This window comes from Piliocolobus tephrosceles, chromosome 18, assembly GCF_002776525.5.
Source record: "Piliocolobus tephrosceles isolate RC106 chromosome 18, ASM277652v3, whole genome shotgun sequence".
NCBI classification, from domain to species: Eukaryota; Metazoa; Chordata; class Mammalia; order Primates; family Cercopithecidae; genus Piliocolobus; species Piliocolobus tephrosceles.
Genome location: NC_045451.1, coordinates 62800720 through 62820725, shown reverse-complemented (window position 1 = coordinate 62820725; position 20006 = coordinate 62800720). Strand labels below are relative to the sequence as shown.

General features: G+C 39.5%; 1 pseudogene; it reads left to right on the top strand.

Annotated features, from left to right (window-relative positions):
• Window positions 1-2899: 2899 nt before the first annotated feature.
• On the top strand, window positions 2900-11361 carry LOC111553538 (annotated as a pseudogene).
• Window positions 11362-20006: the final 8645 nt, after the last annotated feature.

The window sequence follows — 20006 nt, the reverse complement described above, 5'->3', positions numbered from 1 at the left end:
ATTTAAATGCTCACCAACTAGACTGGATAAAGAAAATGTGGTACATATACAACACAAAAATACTCTGCAGCCATAAAAAGGAATGAGATCATACCATTTGCAGGAACATGGATGGAGCTGGGGACCATTATCCTCAGCATACTAGTACAGGAACAGAAAACCAAATACCGTATGTTTTCATTTATAAGTAGGAACTAAATTATGGGAACACATGGATACATGGTGTAGGGGAACAACACACACTGGAACCTGCCAGAGTTTGCGGGTTGGGAGGATGCAGAGGATCAGGAAAAATAGCTAGTGGATGCTGGGATTAATACCTGGGTGATGGGATGATCTGTGCAGCAAACCACTATGGCACACATTTATCTGGGTAACAAACCTGCACATCCTGCTCATGTACCCCTGGACTTAAAATAAAAGTTGGAAATAAAAAAAATTAAAGTGGAGTCAAATTTTATTTCTCCTTTCTAAAATTTACTTTGCTATTTTATATCCTTTGCATTTCAGTTTAAATTTTAGGATTAATTTGTTGATCTCTATGGAAAACGTGACATTTTGATTAAAATTGCACTGAATCTATAGCTCAGCTTGAAAAAAAAATTGAATCTTTCAAGGTATATACATGCCTGTCTACATTTTGTGGAACTACTTTATTTTTCTGAGCAGTGTTTTGCCAATCTTAAACACTTATCTTGCATTTCTCTTGAACTATTTTATATATTTATACTACTGCAAGTTGTCCATATTTCATTTTCTAATTGATTATTACTAGTAATACTGAAATAATTTTTGTATATTCATCTTTTACCATGTGCCCTTATTAAGTTTGCTTTATTAATTCTAATAGTGGTTTCATAGGTGCTGTAAGATTTTTCTACACACATAATTATGTAATCTGCAAAGTAAGACAGTTTTACTTCTTTTTAAATCTAAATACTTTCATTTCATCTGGCCTTATTGTACTGATTGGAATTGATTTGAAAACGTTCTTCTTTTCTAAAATTAGTATTTAAAGCTATACATTTTTCTTTATCATCTGCAACTCCAAATTCTTATAACGTCTTGGTCTGATTTGGTGAATGTTTCTTATGAATTTGAGAAAAAAAGAATTCTGCCACTGCTGGACACATTTTATTAATTTCAATTAGGTTGAATTGATTGACAGCTTTAAGTTCTTCTCTATCCATGTTGATTTCTCTTTATTTGTTCAATATTTACTTGTTCAATCAATTATTTAAAAAATATATTGAAATCCCTTACGTTGTGTGGGCTTGTCTCATTGATCTTCCACATCAATTGGTTTCTGTTTTATATAGTTTGGAGCTCCCTTAATAGGTACATTCATAGTTAGAAGTGTTGTTATGTCTTTGATGGATTTACCCCTTTATCATTATGACATATACATTTTTCCTAATCTCTGATAATATTCCCTGTCCCAAATTTTTCTATGTCTGATATTAATACAGTATCCTTCTAGTACTTAAAGTTTTCATGATATTTTTCCTATACTTTTAGCTTATTTTTGTTGTGATATTTCTGTTTGTAGTACTAGTATCTATATTCCCACATTTGTAATGTATTATTTTTCCTTTGGCAATTTTTCAGATTTTTTTTCCTTTATTACAGTCGTTTGATAATTTTTTTTTGCCCTTTAATTATCATGTACATTGATTTGTGTTTCTTTTATGTTTTTGCTTAGGGTTTGTTCAGATTTGTGGAATTTAGGTTTCAATTCTCATCAAATTTGATGTGTTTTGGCAATTATTTTTTAAAACACACTTTCTATCTACTCTTTCCTTTTCTAGATCTCCAATTAAACAGATTTTGGACTGCTTGATATTGTCTCACACATTTTCATTTTCTTAAGACTTTCCTTTTCTTTAAAGAAAACAACTGTATTTCTCTGAATGCTTTAGTTTGGATCATTTCTATTGTAATGTCTTTAAGTTAGCCAGTCATTTATTCAGCCAGATCGAAACTTCAGCTAAGTCCATTTTGTGGATTTTCCGCTTCAGATAATTGTTTTTTTTAGCTCTGGGAATTATTTTGTTAACAATTCATTTCCCTGTTATGTTTATTCCTTTAAAACATTACACATATTTAATATCAGTGTCAGTTCTTAGGTTTTGCTATTGGGCCTTGTGCTATGTTTCCTTCCAGGCTTCCTACAAGCTACTCAGGTCTTGCTAGAGAGTGAGTGTTTATGTGATACCCGTTGATCATGAAGTCTAAGTTTCCTGTAATGAAGTGGATATCATTTTATCTAGCGAGCCATACACATGGGTATAAGCATTAGTGATTTATCACTAAGCGGAAAGGGCATAAAAGGCAATTGACTTAGGCAGGTATAGAAGGTACAAATAAGTTGTGAGTGGGTGACTCAGACTCCTTTATCACCAACTTCTGCTGCAAGTGTATTTGTTTATTTATTTATTTTTGAGATTGAGTTTCACTCTTGTCGCCCAGGCTGGAGCGCAATGGCGCTGTCTCAGTCACTGCAACCTCTCCCTCCCAGGTTCAAGTGATTCTCCAGCCTCAGCCTCCTAAGTAGCTGGCCTTATATGCACCCACCACCACCCCAGTCAAGTTTTTTGTATTTTTAGTAGAGACGGGGTTTCACTGCGTTGGCCAGGCTGGTCTCGAACTCCTGACCTCAAGTGATCCACCCACTTCAGCCTCCCAAAGTGCTGGTGAGAGGTGACGATGTTCTAGCAGCCATCACTCCCAGCGCCTCCTCGGCTTCTGGCAGTGCTTGAGGAGCCCTTCAGCCCGCCACAGCACTGTGGGAGCCCCTCTCGGCTGGCTGAGGCCGGAGCTGACTCCCCCTGCTTGCAGGTAGGTGTGGAGAGAGAGGGGCCGGCGGGAGCCCGGGCTGCGCCGGCGCTCGTGGGCTAGTATGAGTTCCGGCGGGAGCCGGCGGGGGCTTGGCGGGTCCGGCACACGGAGCTGCCGGCCGGCGCCCACGGTCCAGGGCAGTGAGGGGCTTAGCACCCAGGCCAGCAGCTGCGGAGGTTGCGCGGTGTCCCCCAGCAGTGCCAGCGCTGCACTCAAATTCTCGCTGGGCCTTAGCTGCCTCCCCGCGGGGCAAGGCTCAAGACCTGCAGCCCGCCATGTCTCAGCTCCTTCCCCCTGCGGTGGGCTCCTGCGCCGTCAGAGCCTCCCCGACTGGCGGGCGCTGCCCCCTGCTCCGTGGCCCCTGGTCCCATCCACAGCCCAAGGGCTGAGGAGTGCAGGCATGGCTTGGCACTGCGGGCAGCTTGGTCTGCAGCCCTTGTGCAGGATGCACTAGGTGAAGCCAGCTGGGCTCCTGAGCAGGATGGGGACTTGGAGAACTTTTATATCTAGCGGGAGGATTGTATGTGCACCAATCAGCACTCTACATCTAGCTAATCTGGTGGGGACTTGGAGAACTTTTATGTCTAGCTAGAGAATACAGCAATCAGCACAGGGTGTCTAGCTCAAGGTTTGTAAATACACCAATCAGTACTCTGTGTCTAGCCCAAGGATTGTAAATACACCAATTGGTACTCTGTATCTAGTTAACCCTGTGTCTAGCTAACCTAGTGGGGACTTGGAGAACTTTTCTGTCTAGCACTCTGTGTCTAGCTCAAGGATTGTAAAGGCACCAATCAGCACTCTGTCAAAACCGACCGATCAGCTCTCTGTAAAATGGGCCAATCAGCAGGATGTGGGTGGGGCCAGATAAAGGAATAAAAGTAGGCTGCCCGAGCCAGCCAGGGGCAACCTACTCGGGTTCCTTTCTATGCTGTAGGGGCTTTGTTATTTTGCTCTTTGCAGTAAATGTTGCTGATACTCTCACTCTTTGGGTCCATGCTGCGTTTATGAGCTGTAACACTCACCTCCAAGGTCTGCAGCTTCACTCCTGAAGCCAGCGAGACCACTAACCCACGAGAAGGAAGAAGCTCTAGACACATCTGAACTTCTGAAGGAACAAACTCCTTACACACCATCTTTAAGAACTGTAACCCTCACGGCGATCCGTACACACCATCTTTAAGAACTGTGACCCTCACGGCGATCCGTACACACCCTCTTTAAGAACTGTAACCCTCACGGCGATCCGTACACACCCTCTTTAAGAACTGTAACCCTCACGGCGAGGGTCCGCAGTTTCATTCTTGAAGTCAGTGAGACGAAGAACCCACCAATTCCGGACACACTGAGGTTACAGGCGTGAGCCACCGCGCGGGGCTACCATCCGAGAAGTATCTTATGATCAGTTGACTAAAGAAGAAAAAACTCAAAGCCTAGTTACAGATAGGTAGGTCTGCAAGAAATGTTGATGCGAACTGAAAGAGGATGACTGCTGCATTTTAACCCCACTCAGAGATGACCGTAAAGGAAAGCAGTGAAGGAAAACTTTGCCTGTGGGCAAAATTTGGTTGCTTAATTTGAAGTGAGTTGCCGGAAGTATACTGTTGACCCTTAAGCAGCAAAGGTTTAAGTGTGCAAGTCCACATATACAAGGATTTTCTTCTCTGCCACCGCTGAGACGGCAAGACCAATCCTTTTCCTCCTCCTCAGCTGTGAAGATAATGAGAATAAAGACCTTCATGATGGTTCACTTCCACTTAGTAAACGGTAAATATATTTTATCTTATGATTTTCTTAATAGCATTTTCTTTTCTCTAGCTTACTTTATTGTCAGGACGCAGTATATGATACATGTAACACACAAAGTATGTGTTAATCCATTGTTTATGTTAATGGTAAGGCTTCCCTCAACAGTAGGCTAGTAATAGTTAAGTTTTGGGAAAGCCAAATGTTATACATACATTTTCATTAGTGTCACTGCTCTTAACTCCTGTGTTGTTAAAGGGTCAACTGTGTGTCTACAACAATTTGAGGGCAGTTGCTAAGTCTGGTTGAATGGTCAGCAGCTTGGAAGAAACAGAATTGTAAAGCTGGTGAAAAGGAAGTCTGAGGGGCAGGCATGTAGCTGGATGGCTTGGAGGTGGCACAGACTATGAAGATAGGTATGTCTGATGTGAATATCACTAAAGGGCATCTTACTAAGGAGGGGGCTGCTAATTAGAAGGACAAAATGAAGGACTCAGAGAGTATCAGCTAACCTCTTTCATCAGCCACCCCAGTGCTTGCTCAATGGGCTCGTGGACATAGTGGCCATGGTGGCACCAATGAAGGCTATGCATGAGGTCTACAACAAGGCATCTCTTTGTTGTCTGATTTGGCTGCTGTTACTGCTGAGTGTCTAATCTGCCAAAATAGATACTAACATTGAGCTCCTAAGGTGGCACCATTGCTTGTGGGACCAGCCAGCCACCTATGGGTGGCTGAATACATTGACCTTTCGCATTATGAAGGAGGCAGACTTGCCCTCACTGGGACGAACATGTATTCTGCATATGAATTTGCCTTCCCTGCCTGCACCACCATCTGTGAACTCACAGAATGCCCTACTCACAGTCTGGGTGGTGCTCCATATCATGTTGCTACTCATCAAGGAATTTACATCACAGAAAGAAAGTGACTTGGTCATAGTTTAGTTTAATGGTGACATCTTTTTCTTTCTAAATGGTTTATAAAACAGTAGTCTGAAAATCGTCACATACATTCTGTGAATATGATGATAATTTTCTCTACAGATTTGAAATGACATGTTATATTAATTAAAAACTTGCCTTCCTATAATCTCTGTTAAATTGACCTTTTTCTGAGATCTGGCTATATTGATTCAGAATAAATGTGGCAACGAAGGCTTAAAGAGGTTAAGTAATCAGCCCTAATGTCAGTCAGCTGGGTAGTGGCAGCGACAGGCCTAAAACTGATTTCCTTGTCATACAATAGTGAAATGTATTACCACCTCAAATTGCCTGGACAAACAAACATAAGGAAAGATACCAGATTTCAGAGTTAGAAAGAACATCTTTTTGTCACTTACTTGCTTTATCTCCTTAAACGATTCACTTAACCACTCTGGAGTTAGTCTCAATTTCCTTATATTCATTATTAAGCAAATAGTGCCTACCTTCACTCTAAATGAAATGTGCCAGGCATGTAGATGGGTATACAGTAAGTAGTTACTAGTGAGTAAATAATGACAAAATTTTAAACCTTCCATTTTTGGTACTATGATTGACTATAACAGAGAGTATTTCCTAAGGAATCAATGAGTCCCTGACATTAGATGCCATCCAACTTGCTGTCCAGCACTGGAAAATGCCTCATGTGAATCAGGAGCTTTATATTGTTTTAAGTGTATTGTTCAGGAAAGAGAGGAAACAACATTATTTCATATTTTTACATCTCTGAGCATATTTTTTTATGTGGGAAAGAATTTTTTTCTATAATTGTTGCTGGACTGTACTTTGCTACTAAAAGAGTAATTTAACCTCAACTTGGGAAACTAAATTCAGGTCTTCTCTGTTCGTTCTTTCTTTGGACATACACATATTTCAAATAGATGGTGATGTTAAAAGTAAAGTATCATTTTGCTAGATATTCACTTCATTAAAACTATACACTGGAGACCTGAAGGGTCTAGACTGGTAGTCATTTTATACTGATCAAGAATGTTTTGTCTCCTGCCATTTCCCTTGGTACTGCAGAGACTTATTCTGTGGCTTTTAACAGCTATAGATTAAAACAAAAATACAAAACTCTCAATACACAAGCTCTCGTCATAACAACCATAGAAGCAAAAGAACCATTATTTAGTAGTAGTATTCAATATATTAAGTGAGGAAAAAAGCTCTGTAATATGATATGAGCCCATTTTTGAAACTCTAATCTTTAAAGCAGGTAACATATCCTTAACTTCTGTGCTGCAGGTTAAATACTTTTATAATTATTGATACAAGTGTAAGCACATTTGAGTTTCACTACTTTTCTACTCCTTATCTAAATGTGTGATGTAACCTTCAAATGTGTCTTTTTTTTTTTTTTTTTGCCATTTTTTGGGAGGTATAAAGCTAATTAATTAAGTACAAATATATATAATTAAGGTAAAACCCATATAGTATAAATTACTTAAAAATTATTTTAAAGTAGTTTAGTGAATTAATAAATGCAAAAATGATAAAATAAAATTCTATTGACAAATCAAAATTCTTTAGTAATATTTTGTTCATGTTTATTTAAAGTCATACTTTACATAAAAATGAAAAAATCATTCTCAGGAGTTAGCTTTGCTGCTAATCAAAAACCATTTAATGTTTGGTTCCATATAATAAATAGTGTGCCTCTAAGATTTTATCAACAGAAAAAGCTTTAGACTTGAAGATGGAGATTTATTTCCAGTTCTGGGATAATAAGGACACTTAGGTAAATTATAATCTGCTTCAACCTAAGCTTTCCTTTTTTAAAAGATGAAAGAATGAGTTTTGAGGACCCATTTCGCTCTAAAAACTAAGATACTTGATAAAAATGGATTTGATAGCTATTTAGATCAATGTAGGAAAACTTATTCTTAAGAACCTCTCTGTATCCCTTGTTACCTTGTAAATTTTGTGTGTGCAAGATTGCGACCTATTTATTTTAGTACACCAGTGACAAATATGATGTCTAGTATGTATCCAGTGCTCCATAATTGCAGAATAAATAGTCATTGCATCAAAGTTAAAACCAGAAAATAGTGTTCTGTTGCGACTTGCTAAAATAAAAATCTAGAAAAAATGCACACACACACACACACACACTTGAACCTTGTTAGAAGACTTACAGGATAACGTGAGAAGTTTCAGATGGCAATTGTTAAGTTAAATCTTAAACACTGTGACATTATAAGTGGTGCAAACATTCAATTAAAGCGATAAAACCCAAACTTACAAGATCGTGTGTAATTTATTTGAAGAAGCAGTGTCTTCTAGCTTGATGCAGATTCTTCTTAAATTACTAATGAGCTTGACCTTTAAAACCACTTGGCAAGATGGTTTTATTGCTTGCTAGTCAGGCTGCACATTTTTACAACACACTCATATGTAAAATTGAAAACCTCAACAACTTTTCAGATATTTAAAAAACAAAGCTTAGCATTTGCCCATTTCGTTGATTCTCTTCTTATCCTTTCTAGTTCAAGATAGTTGGTTTGCATTTAGGGTATGTGGAAATAACACTAGTCTAATTTTTTTCTTATAGAAAAGCTTTCATTTGGGCCTTTTATGATGAGTTTAGTCACTTTTCTTATTGCTTCATTGCTAGTGAATATACGTAATATCTCCCTGTTCTGTGGAAAGTTGAAACATCAAACTATTTGGCAGGACCAATTCAGAATTTAATATTGCTGTCTTTTCAGGCCCCAATTCCTTTTATTTGATGGGCTGTGGTGAAGTTTTGCTGGGTACATCAAGTGGTCCTGTCCCGGGGCCCATGTTTGCAGTGGCAGATTAAGGGACACTGCCTTTGGGCGCCAGGGCAGCACACTCTGACTCCGGCATTAGCTGATTCAGGTGGGCTGGTTCTTGGACCTCCAGGTGTCCTGCTCCTGTGCCAGCAGTGGCAGTGGTGGGCAGGTTCTCAAGGCCTTGGGCAGTGGGTGTGGTGTGGCTGAACAAACCTCTGGCTCCCATGCTGTCCACATTGGTGCTGGTGTTGGCTATGATAGGCTGAGAGCAAGTCCCCAGATCACAGGCAGTGCATAGAGGTGGGTGCCAGCTGTGGTGGCAGTGGTAGGTTGGGTGGGCCTGACCTCAGGCCCCTGACAGGAGTGCACAGGTGACACCAGTGGTGGATCCAACTGAGCACTGTTTGGCCCTTAGGTCTCCAGATGGGACAGCATGCTCTGGCACTGGAGGGGCTGAGCTGGCCAGGCAGACCTGACCTTAGGCCCTCAGGGGCTATGGTAGGCAGGGGCAGGGTGATCCCTAGGACCAGGGTGAAATGCTGGGGTGGGGGTAGCCGCAGCTGTGCTGCAGCCCTGCTACTTGGGGGGTGGGGTTGTTTTCAGTGGCAGCAGCCCTAAGCAGGCAGCTGGGGAGCTCACACTTTGCTCAGACTTTGGCCCTGGCTGTTGTAGCAGGCCTTGTGGATAGGGGAGTTTGTCCTCAGGACACGTGAAAATGCACAGCATCTTCACTGTTGCGGGCAGCGGGGTCAGTGGGGTCTTTGGAATGGCTCACGCTTCAGCCCTGGCTGCAACAGCATCAGCCAGTCACAGCAGGGGCTGCAGGCAGGGAATGTTGATGTGTGGAGGATGTGTGGGGGCAGGGCTGTTGAGCCCCCAGGCACGATGCCCTTTGGTGGGAACTAGACTCTCTGTATGCACTGTGCTATTAGGGATGGGGTTGTATCTAGCTTGAGCGCCCTCGTTGGAGCAATGCCATCCTGCGACCTTCAGGCAGTGCCCTATGTTAGTCTCTGGGTGGAGGGTCTTCCCTGTGGCTAGGATTGCAGGAGCCTGTGGTGAGAACGTGGACTGCTGGGATCACACACTTACTCTGTCCTATATGGAGGAGCCCCTCGAGGCTCCCAATTGATTCAGCCCAACAGTCTGCTTCAATTCCTTCTTCCTTGCTTTAAGTGTGTCTTGTCACTTCTCTGTTGAATTCCGGTGTTCTCTCAGATGATCTATTCAAAGTGTGATATCTACTCACTATGTTGGTTCTTCTGTGTGGAGGTGGCAGTACCCAATGCCTCTAGTCAGCCATCTTGAAGCCCTTCCTCCTTTTGTATAGTTTTGGATTTTAAAGTATTTATCCTGCATATTAGAAATGTAAGATTAATCAGTAAGCATGGGAAGGAGGAACAATCAAAAACTGAAACCAATGTGAAACAAATGAACCTACTATATTCCAAATAAATACCATAATCACACTAAAAAGAAAGCAAGAAAGAGAGAGGAAAAAAAGAGAAGAGTGGTTGCAAATAATCTTGCATGGCTCCTTGGAAGGTGGCAGAGTTTGCTATAGTGGTTCCTCCAGACCCTGTCAATATTGGGGTCAGGCCCAGCCAGGATGGTACCTGAAAGCCCAGCCTTGCTGGGGTAGGGACAGGAGGGGACAGGGTAAGGAGTAGTCACCTTTGTGACCCAGAGTCTACTACAGCACTAGGGGAGCCAGTTTTAGGAGAGGCACCAGCTTTGACTCTTGGAGCCAGCTGGTGAAAGTGATAGATGAGTATCTGATATCAGCAAGACTTCTACAAAAAGAGGCCCAAACTCAACATGAGAATTCACGGAAGAACAAAAGAAACCCACAGGCAATGTTGCAACATGCTTAGGATTGTGAAGTACAGCTTTACACTCAACACAGTCTCAAGAAGAACTGAAATTGGAGGACCTGAAGAAACTAGCACTAATCCTAAAGAATATTTTTACATATAATAAAGAATTTCCACTTGACGTTCAGCGTGTCCCCTCAAAAAGAACCTTAGTACTTGGAGAAAAACAGTATTTGGAATTTGGAGAAGATGAAGAACAGGGTGGTGCTGGAGCAGGGTCTCCCGATTCTTTTCCTGCTAGAGTTCATGGTACTCTATTACATGTATTAGTCTGTTTTCACACTGCTGATAAAGACATACCTGAGATTGGGCAATTTACAAAAGAAAGAGGTTTAATTGGACTTACAGTTCCACGTGGCTGAGGAAGCTTCACAATCATGGCGGAAGGCAAGGAGGAGCAAGCCTCGTCTTACACAGATGGCAGCAGCCAAAGAGAGAATGAGGAAGATGCAAAAGCAGAAACTCCTGATAAAATCGTCAGATTTCATGAGACTTATTCACCATCACGAGAACAGTATGGGGGAAACCACCCCCATGATTCAATTATCTCCCATCTGGTCCCTCCCACTACACATGGGAATTATGGGAGTACAATTCAAGATGAGATTTGGGTGGAGACACAGAGTCAAACCATATCATGACTTTATTACCAAAGTTGCCATCAGAACCAAGAGCGGTGTTACTACTAGAACTGAGAATATTGGTCTGAAATATACTAAGCAGCACATATCACTACTTTATTACCAAAGTTGTTCTCAGAATCAGGAGTGGTGTTACTCAGTACTAGAATTGAGAAAATTGGCCTGTAATACGCTGTATTAAACTGAGTATCAAGGAGCTGAATGACATAGATTTAAGTACTGTGCAAGATACTCCTGTGGCTTTAAGAAGACACATATGTTCATTTTAATGTGAACATTGAGCTGCAGAAGTATATTAAAAAATTAACCAAAGGTGAGACTCTCTTCTTTAAATTCAAAGACTACAAGCCTACAGAATGTTTGTCAGCACTTCATGGAGATGGGTGAAATTAAACCTGGGCCACTTGTAATAGAATTGTACAAAAAATCTACTGACTTTAAAAAAATGAAATTGCAATTACAGACTAAGAAACCACTTGATCTTCATTTATTAATACATCAAACTTTGCACACAGAATGATCCTGACATGAATCACTTGAAACTTTTGTGAATTTTGCCAATCATTAGAAACCATCATAGCTCTGTGTATCACATTCACCCTCAGCAGGTAGGAAGCATGTTGTACCCATGCCAGTAGGCCAGAGTTTCCATATATCTTCTGAAATCTAGGTGATGGTCCCCAAACCTCAATTCTTGACTTCTGTGCACCCTCAAGCTCAACACTACGTGGAAGCTGCCAAGGGATGGGGCTTGCACCCTTTGAAACCATGGGCCAAGCTGTACCTTGGCCCCTTTTAGCAATGTCTAGAGCACCTGGAATGCAGGGCACCAACTCCCTAGGCTGCACACAGCGTGGGGACCCTGGACCCAGACCGTGAAACTATTTTTTCTTCCTCGACTTCTGGGTCTGTGATGGGAGGGGTGGCCATAAAGATCTGTGACATGCCCTGGAGACATTTTCCCCATTGTCTTTGGTATTAACATTTAGCTCTTTGTTATTTATGTGAATTTCTGCAGCCAGCTGGAATTTCTTCTTAAAAAATGGGTTTTTCTTTTCTGCTGTGTTGTTCAGGCTGCAAATTTTCTGAACTTTTATGCTCTGTTTCTCTTTTAAAATGGAAGCTTTTAACAGCACCCAAGTCACCTTTTGAATGGTTTGTTGCTCAGAAATTTCTTCCACTAGATACCCTATATTATCTCTCTCAAGTTCAAAGTTCCACAAATCTCTAGGGCAAGGGCAAAATGCCACCAGTCTCTTTGTTAGAACATAACAAGAGTCACCTTTGCTCCAGTTCCCAACAAGTTCCTCATCTCGATCTGAGAGCACCTCAGCCTGGACCTTATTGTTTATATCACTATCAGCATTTTTATCAAAGCCATTCGAGAAGTCTCTAGGAGGTTCCAAACTTTCCCACATTTTCCTGTCTTCTTCTGAGCCCGCTAAACTGTTCAGCCTCTGCCTGATATCCAGTTCCAAAGTCGCTTCCACATTTTCAGGTATCTTTTCAGCAATGTCCCGCTCTACTGGTACCAATTTACTGTATTAGTCCGTTTTCATGCTGCTGATAAAGACATAGCCAAGACTGGGAAGAAAAAGATTTAATTGGACTTACCAGTTTCACATGGCTGGGGAGGCCTCAGAAACATGGCACTACTTACATGACAGTAGCAAGAGAAAATGAGAAAGATGCAAAAGTGGAAACCCCTGATAAAGCCATGAGATGTTGTGAGATTTATTCCCTACCATGAGAATAATTCCCTACCATGAGAACAGTATGGAGAAAACTGCCATCATGATTCAAAACTGCCATCATGATTCAAATTATCTCCCACCAGGCCCCTCCCACAACATGTGGGAATTATGAGAGTACAATTCAGGATGAAATTTGGGTGGGGACACAGCCAAACAATAACACCTGTGAACAACATAAAGCTGCATCTGTTGCCCAGAGAGCCTTTTAATGGGAGAGTGCATTTACACATTTACAATTGATTACAAATTTATAAATTTAGATTGTGATCTATTCACTTTCAATTCTACCCTATATTTTTAACTTTATTTTTTGGTCTGGATTTATAGTTTTGTCTTTCCTCCTCTTCCTTTTTTCTTTCCTTTGACTTGAAATCCGTTCCCATCCACATTCCATTCTGTTTTATTCTTTAAGTTGTTACTCTAAAAGTCTTAGTTTGAATATTTGGCTTAGACTCTAGCCTTAGTAACTATGTTTGTTTACATCTCAAATAGTACAAAGGACCCAGTAGAAAGACCTGTTTTGCTAGTTGGTGTCCAAGGACATCTGTGGTTTATTTGTTGAGAAAGCCAGAATTGCCAAACTGTTTTTGAGGAATTCCCAGTTCAGATCAACTGCCAGATTATGATATCAGGGGATTCAGGAGACACCAATCAAACTGATGACTGAAGTCATTAATAAAGAGTTGCTTCATTATTTCCAACTAAATATGAAAGAAGACTGCAATCAAAGATTTTGAAAATATTGTGAGGCCCAGTCAGAATGTGAGAACAGAAAGAGTTTGGGGGTGATGAGCAGGAGAGGCCAGGAGGCACAACTAGGTGAGAGAAACAGAATCAGAAAGAGGGGACCAACATGAGAAAAGCAGACTTTATTGACAGCACACTTTGCCTGAGCAGTTTTCACAGAGATTTTGGAATCAAAAGCTTGAGGAAAAATGGGCTGGGCCTGGTGACTCATGCCTGTAATCCCAGTACTTTGGGAGTCTGAGGTGCGCAGATCACCTGAGGTCAGGAGTTCGAGACCAGCCTGGCCAACATGGTAAAACCCCATCTCTACTAAAAATACAAAATTAGCCAAGCATGGTGGTGGGCTCCTGTAATTGCAGCTACTCTGGAGGTTGAGGCAAGAATCACTTAGAACCCAGGAGGTGGAGGCTGCAGTGAGCCAAGATTGTGTTACTGCACTTCAGCCTTGGTGACAGAGCGAGAAGAGTCTCAGAAAGAAAAAAAAAAATGAGGAAAAATGAAATTGTAAAAAGTGGTTAATATTTTCGTAAATTCACCCTAACTCAGAAAAGTCAACAAATTACTTTTTGTTGCTTTTGTAAAATTCAAGTGATATGTAACTGTCACTGGTGACAGGCAGATATGGTCAGCAGTCTCCTTGGGGTCAGCTCATAGATTTCTTTTTTTGTTCAGAAGGTCTTGAAATGAGTGCAGAGGAAATGTCAGACCACAGGTACAATTAGAAAATAAAAGCAACTTATGTTAAGAACAAAAGATAAGTTTAAAAATTTTACCACCACACTTGCTAGACCTTTTAAAGTAAACTATTTGAACTTACGGTATTTTTCAAGGTAGAAGCTACTTAGGGATGATTTTTTATAAGAATGAGTGGGAGACTTTTTTTAATGAATGTCACTGTGACTTACAGTTGTATTCATTTTTACTTTAGAAAAATATTGAAAGAAAGAAATTATGTATGACTAGGGACATTAAATTTCCAGTAGAGGTTTCTATAAAGCAGATTCCATAATGTGTAAAGGAACAGGATTTATTACAATATATTTAAGCAAAGATAAATTTTTGCTGCTTCTATCTTGACTAAATAAAGACAGTTGGATTTTCTACCTCAGAGAGGCATTAGAAAGTCTAATTTGCAGGAGATTTGTGATAATGACCTGGGAAATGAAATAGCTGTCGGGCTACTGGCACTTTTTTTTAGATCTATCATTTTACTTCCGACATCCTACTTACTAGAAATGATGAGGTTTTCTTTTAAAAGTTCCTATGCAAGGGCCGTGCATGGTGGCTCATGCCTGTAATCCCAGCACTTTGAGAGGCCGAGGCGGGTGAATCACCTGAGGTCAGGAGTTCGAGACCAGTCTGACCAATATGATGAAATCCCGCCTCTACTAAAAGTACAAAAATTAGCTGGGCATAGTGGCATGTGCCTGTAATCTGAGCTACTCACAAGGCTGAGACAGGAGAATCGCTTGAACCTGGGAGCAGAGGTTGCGGTAAGCCAAAATCGCGCCATTGCTCTCAAACCTGGGCAACAAAGGCGAAACTCCATCTCAAACACTTTAACAAACAAACAAACAAACAAACAAAAAAGTTTCTATGCAAGAACTTCACTATTTCATTGCACTTTTGAGGCTGACCATTTTTTCCTTTTTGAAAAAAATCGAGTATAATTATTTCATACTTCTACCTCAGCATTCAGAGTTTCTCATTTAGTTAAGTCACAATTTTTTGATTCTAATGCTGTACCAAAAATATAAGAAAAAAGAAAGAAAACTAAAAGAAAAAATTAAAATCTGCCAGGACAGAATTAGGAAGGAGAGATGTTTGTCAAATTGCGAACTGACCACTCCTTCAGGAAGGAAATTTTGAAATGGTCTCCTCTAATTCCTCATTTCTTATTTGCTGTTTAGTTTGGGATTTTATCCATGTGAGTATAATGCATTTCAAGATTGTCTTTTACATGTTTATCCTGCTCGAGATCTTAAATAGGTATAAAAATTGGAAATTTTTGACCATTCTTTTTTCAGATATACTTTTTTTGTCCACTCTATCATTTTCTTATTATGGAATTCCAATTAATTATATGTTAGATTCTTTGTTCCTATCTATAATGGGTCCTTCAGGCTCTGTACAGTTTTCTTTCTGCTCTTCACATTAGAGGAATTCTGTTAATCTATCGTATAATTCATTTGCTCTTTCCTCTATCTGATTTGCTGTTAAGTTGCCTCAGTGAACATTTTATTTCAAATATTGTATTTGTATTTCCAAAGTTTCATTTCTAACGTCTTTTAAAAATCATTTCTCTTTCACTGAAGATATTTCCTATCTTTTGATTAATCATATCCCATTTTTTTCATATCTGAGAAAGGTTATAAAAGCTGCTTTAAAGTTCTGTCCTGTTAATTCTAACATATGGTTCCAATCAGAGTTGATCTCAGGTTCATTTCCATTTTCCCTGGAGTGTGCATCATTTTCATGATTTATCAACTATCACATAATTTTAAATTATATATTATACATTATGACAATAAAGTTGCAAAGGCACTGGATTTTGTTATTTGTCTGTGACACGTTATTTTGTTTGTCTCAGCTAGTAATTATATCAATTAAACTTTAACTACAAACTGCTTCTTGGACAACAGCTCTCATCTGAGTTCAGATCTGTCATTAGGTGTGTGGCTTTTAGCTTCCCCCGAGCATTTGTGATCTGGGATTAGCCATAGATGTGGTAAAATAAATTTGGTGACCCACTTCTGGCCCTTTGGGATTATTATTTTTTCCAGTTCCCATGTTTTTCTGTATTTATTTTTCTGGCACTGAAGGGAAGTTTGACTGTGTTTTTCCATCACTGCCCACCTGCTATGCTGATTGTGTGTAGCTCTAGACTAAAACCAAAAGAGAAAACACCCATACAATTGTGAATGCATAACATGCAAGTCTTCTCTATTTATAAACACTTGAAAAGAATTTTCCATGCTTTATGTAATTGTGCTTGTTATCTGGTAGGTGTCCCTTTATAAAATGTTTGGGATTTATGGCTGTTATATGGAGGAAGATCCTTCCAGGAGGATCTTATCTCTTAGCAGATGTAGAAATTCTAGATGTTTTAATACGGCCTGTTGTTGTTTTTTTGTAACCAGTATTTTTAAACTGCTCTGTAATTTGTATTTTGATTTTATTTTTTAACGCCCCCCCTTTTTTTTTTAATAAAAAGTTAATCTCTTTTAAAGCAATCAACTTTTTCTTTTATCCTTTGTCCTCCTCTGTTTTGTTAATTTCCAGTTTATTGTTTTCTTGTCAGAGAATATATTACATACTATTTTACTTTTTGGAGTTTGTCCATGTATTCTTTGTGATAAAATATTACATCAAGTTTTCAAATTTTTAAAACACTTGAGAAGAAGTTAATTTCTCTTATCAGCATACATAGGTTGGTATAAATCATTATTTATCTTATTTTTCTTCTAAAATTTTTGGTTACTCAATCTCTTTTCTGACAGAGGTAACTTAATATTTCTCTTTTCCATAATATTTCTATGGATTTCTGTTGCATTTCCTGCTGTTTTACATTTAAATATTCTCACTGATACGTGATTTGTTATATACATCTATGACAGCTATCCAATGTTCTCATTTTTAATATAAAATGTTTTGTTATGAAGTGCCTTTTATTGTCTCATTTATAAATTTACCCTTAATTAGACAGTTTCATATATCAAAATTATTACTTGAGCTATCTTTTTACTACATTTTCTTTCTTCCTTTTTTTTTGTTTTTGAGACGGAGTCTCACTTTGTTGCCTAGGCTGGAGTGCAGTGGCTTGATCTTGGCTCACTGCAAGCTCCGCCTCCCAGATTTTATGCCATTCTCCTGCCTCAGCCTCCCGAGTAGCTGGGACTACAGGTGCCCACCACCTCGCCCGGCTAGTTTTTTTTTGTATTTTTTAGTAGAGACGGGGTTTCACAGTGTTAGCCAGGATGGTCTCGATCTCCTGACCTCGTGATCCGCCCGTCTCGGCCTCCCAAAGTGCTGGGATTACAGGCTTGAGCCACTGCGCCCGGCCTCCTTTTTCTGTTCTAACACACAAGTTACTCTTATAACTGTCAAACTATAAATGTTATTTCTCTCTCCTTGTTTCACTTCCAAGGAAACAAAAATCATGGTATTCTGAAGACCAGAGGTACGAATCTCCCTCATTTGACATCCTGCTGGGCCTGAATCTGTTTCATTGCTAATGATTTGCTGCCAAAACTATGCAAGCTGCCTCCCTCTAGGCTTAGGGGCTATCATGGAAGAGGAGGGTGCAAAAGATTTTAAGGGCTGGTTTCAAGGGATAAAGTTAGGTTAAGATCAAACCCTCTGAGTCAAGAAGGGGATGCAATAAATGCTCAAACAGCTGGTAAAACAAGATTAGTTGTCTTCTAAACTATTATGTGTCACTTTTGCATCCACCCCAACCATAAAAATTTTCTGCTTGGTATAGAATTAAAGGAAAATATTTACTAACAGGATAAAATACCTTGTAACAAAGTCTCCTGGGTATAATACTCCCAATTTTAAGTTGTGAAGATAAATCTATCTACCTACCTATCTTTCTTTCTTTCTGTCATCTGCCTATCTCTATCATCTATCTATTTTTAATTACTTTTCAGAGCAATGTTTATGTTTTAATTGCTAATTAATAGATAATTGCTATAAATCTATAACAGAAACCAAGCTTACAGTAGCTCAACATATAAGTTAAAAATAAGTTAGTCTTATAACTTTTGTCTTTTGGTTTTGTTGTCTTTTTTTACTTAAAATAATAATTTTAAGAAGTTATGAATGCCTGCCCATATCTATTCCTATATGACCTAGAACAATTAATTGACCATAAGTCTTTTGATGCTTAAGGCCCTCAGTCACAGGGAGTCCTGCCAAGGAAAAATAACACTGCAGAATTATGTAACTTCTCCTGTGACAAAACCTTTTCTCTCCCAAATACCAATATATGGTGCAATGCAAAAGTGGTGGGAAAAATGGATTTGTCTACTGTTAACACGTCTATAACAATTTAGACACCGAGTACCAGGCGTTCCTTGCATTTAATTTATAGCCTCCTCAGGATGCTATACCTATGGAGATAAATTGGCCAGAAGAGAAATTAAGTATAATACATTCTTATTTAATGTTGGCCCTACAATTTTTAAATAGGGTTAATCATGAAATTCAAATAACCCTTCATAAGGAGGATAAACATATTGTGAGTTGAATCAAAGAATATGATGATGCATGCAGGGTTTGTCCTGGCTGATTGGGCCGTTTAACTGCCCTCTGACTCTACCTATGACCTTCTTGGACACCTAATCTTTGTTATCTGTATGGTGTTTATCACTGTATTAGTATTATGTATCTCTTGTAAATGTTATGCCAGATACAACAAAGGGAAGAAGGCACAATTAAAGACCCAGATTATGATAGCTTGCAAAATAGATATGATCTAGGATTCTTTTTAGACTAAACTCTAGGCCTGATTCCATCTCATCCCTGAAATAATTGGCTATTACATTAGGTCAAGCCATGTCCTCCTCCATTAACCAAATTGCTAACATTTAAAACTATATTACCATGAAATCAGAGGACTCTAGGAACAAGCCTTCCTAGCACCATGGGACGCTGCCAGATGGCCAAATCAGACAACTCTACGAATGAGCCTTCCTAGTGCCATGGGACATGCTGCTGTTTGTTGGCCTGAACATGCATTCTATGGAATGCTTTTTGGCCATGAGTGGGGTCTGAAGACCAAGCTCTGATTTTTTTATCTTGCCAAATTTCCTACCTAGGGGGTTTAGAGACTCAAGCCTTACAAACCATAAATTCTCATCAGATGGGTTTTATTTAACCTTGTACATCAGGAGTTACTTTCCAATCTGACTGTGGCACAACATGGAAGAAAATCAAAATATTTTACCCCAAAATAGGTTTTCTTGCTATACCTTGAAATGACCTTGCAAAGTCTTTTGTGGGAAAAATCCACATCCTATAGAGAATCCCATTTCCCCTTTGTTTTCCTTCATTTCTTTCCAAATTCAGGGGATAATCAACTAAGAGCCAGGCACCCTTTTAGGTCTAATAAAACCCATTTTACAACCTGATCTCTCTCTGAAGTCTGCTGAGAGCTTCCTCTGCAGAACAAAACTTGATGTCCATAATCCTTTATCTTAACCTGAACATTCCTTTCTATTGATTCCAGGTCTTGAGATAAACTCAACCAATTGTCAACCAGAAAATGTTCAAATTTACCAGTAGCCTACAAGGCCCCACTTCGAGTTGTCCCACCTTGCTAAACCAAATCAATGTATTTCTTAAATGTATTTGATTGATGTCTTATGCCTCCCTAAAATATATAAAAACAAGCTGTAGCCTGACCACCTTGGGCACACGTTCTTAGGACCTTCTGAGGGCTGTGTCACAGGCCATGGTCACTCATATTTGGCTCAGAATAAATCTCTAAAAATATTTTACAGAGTTTGACTCTTTTCATCATATTTGGCTCAGAATAAATCTCTAAAAATACTTTACAGAGTTTGACTCTTCATCAACAGACTTAATGTATAGTATGAAGACTACAGTTAATAACAATACTGTGTTGTATATGAAACATTTGCTAAGAGAATAAAATTCA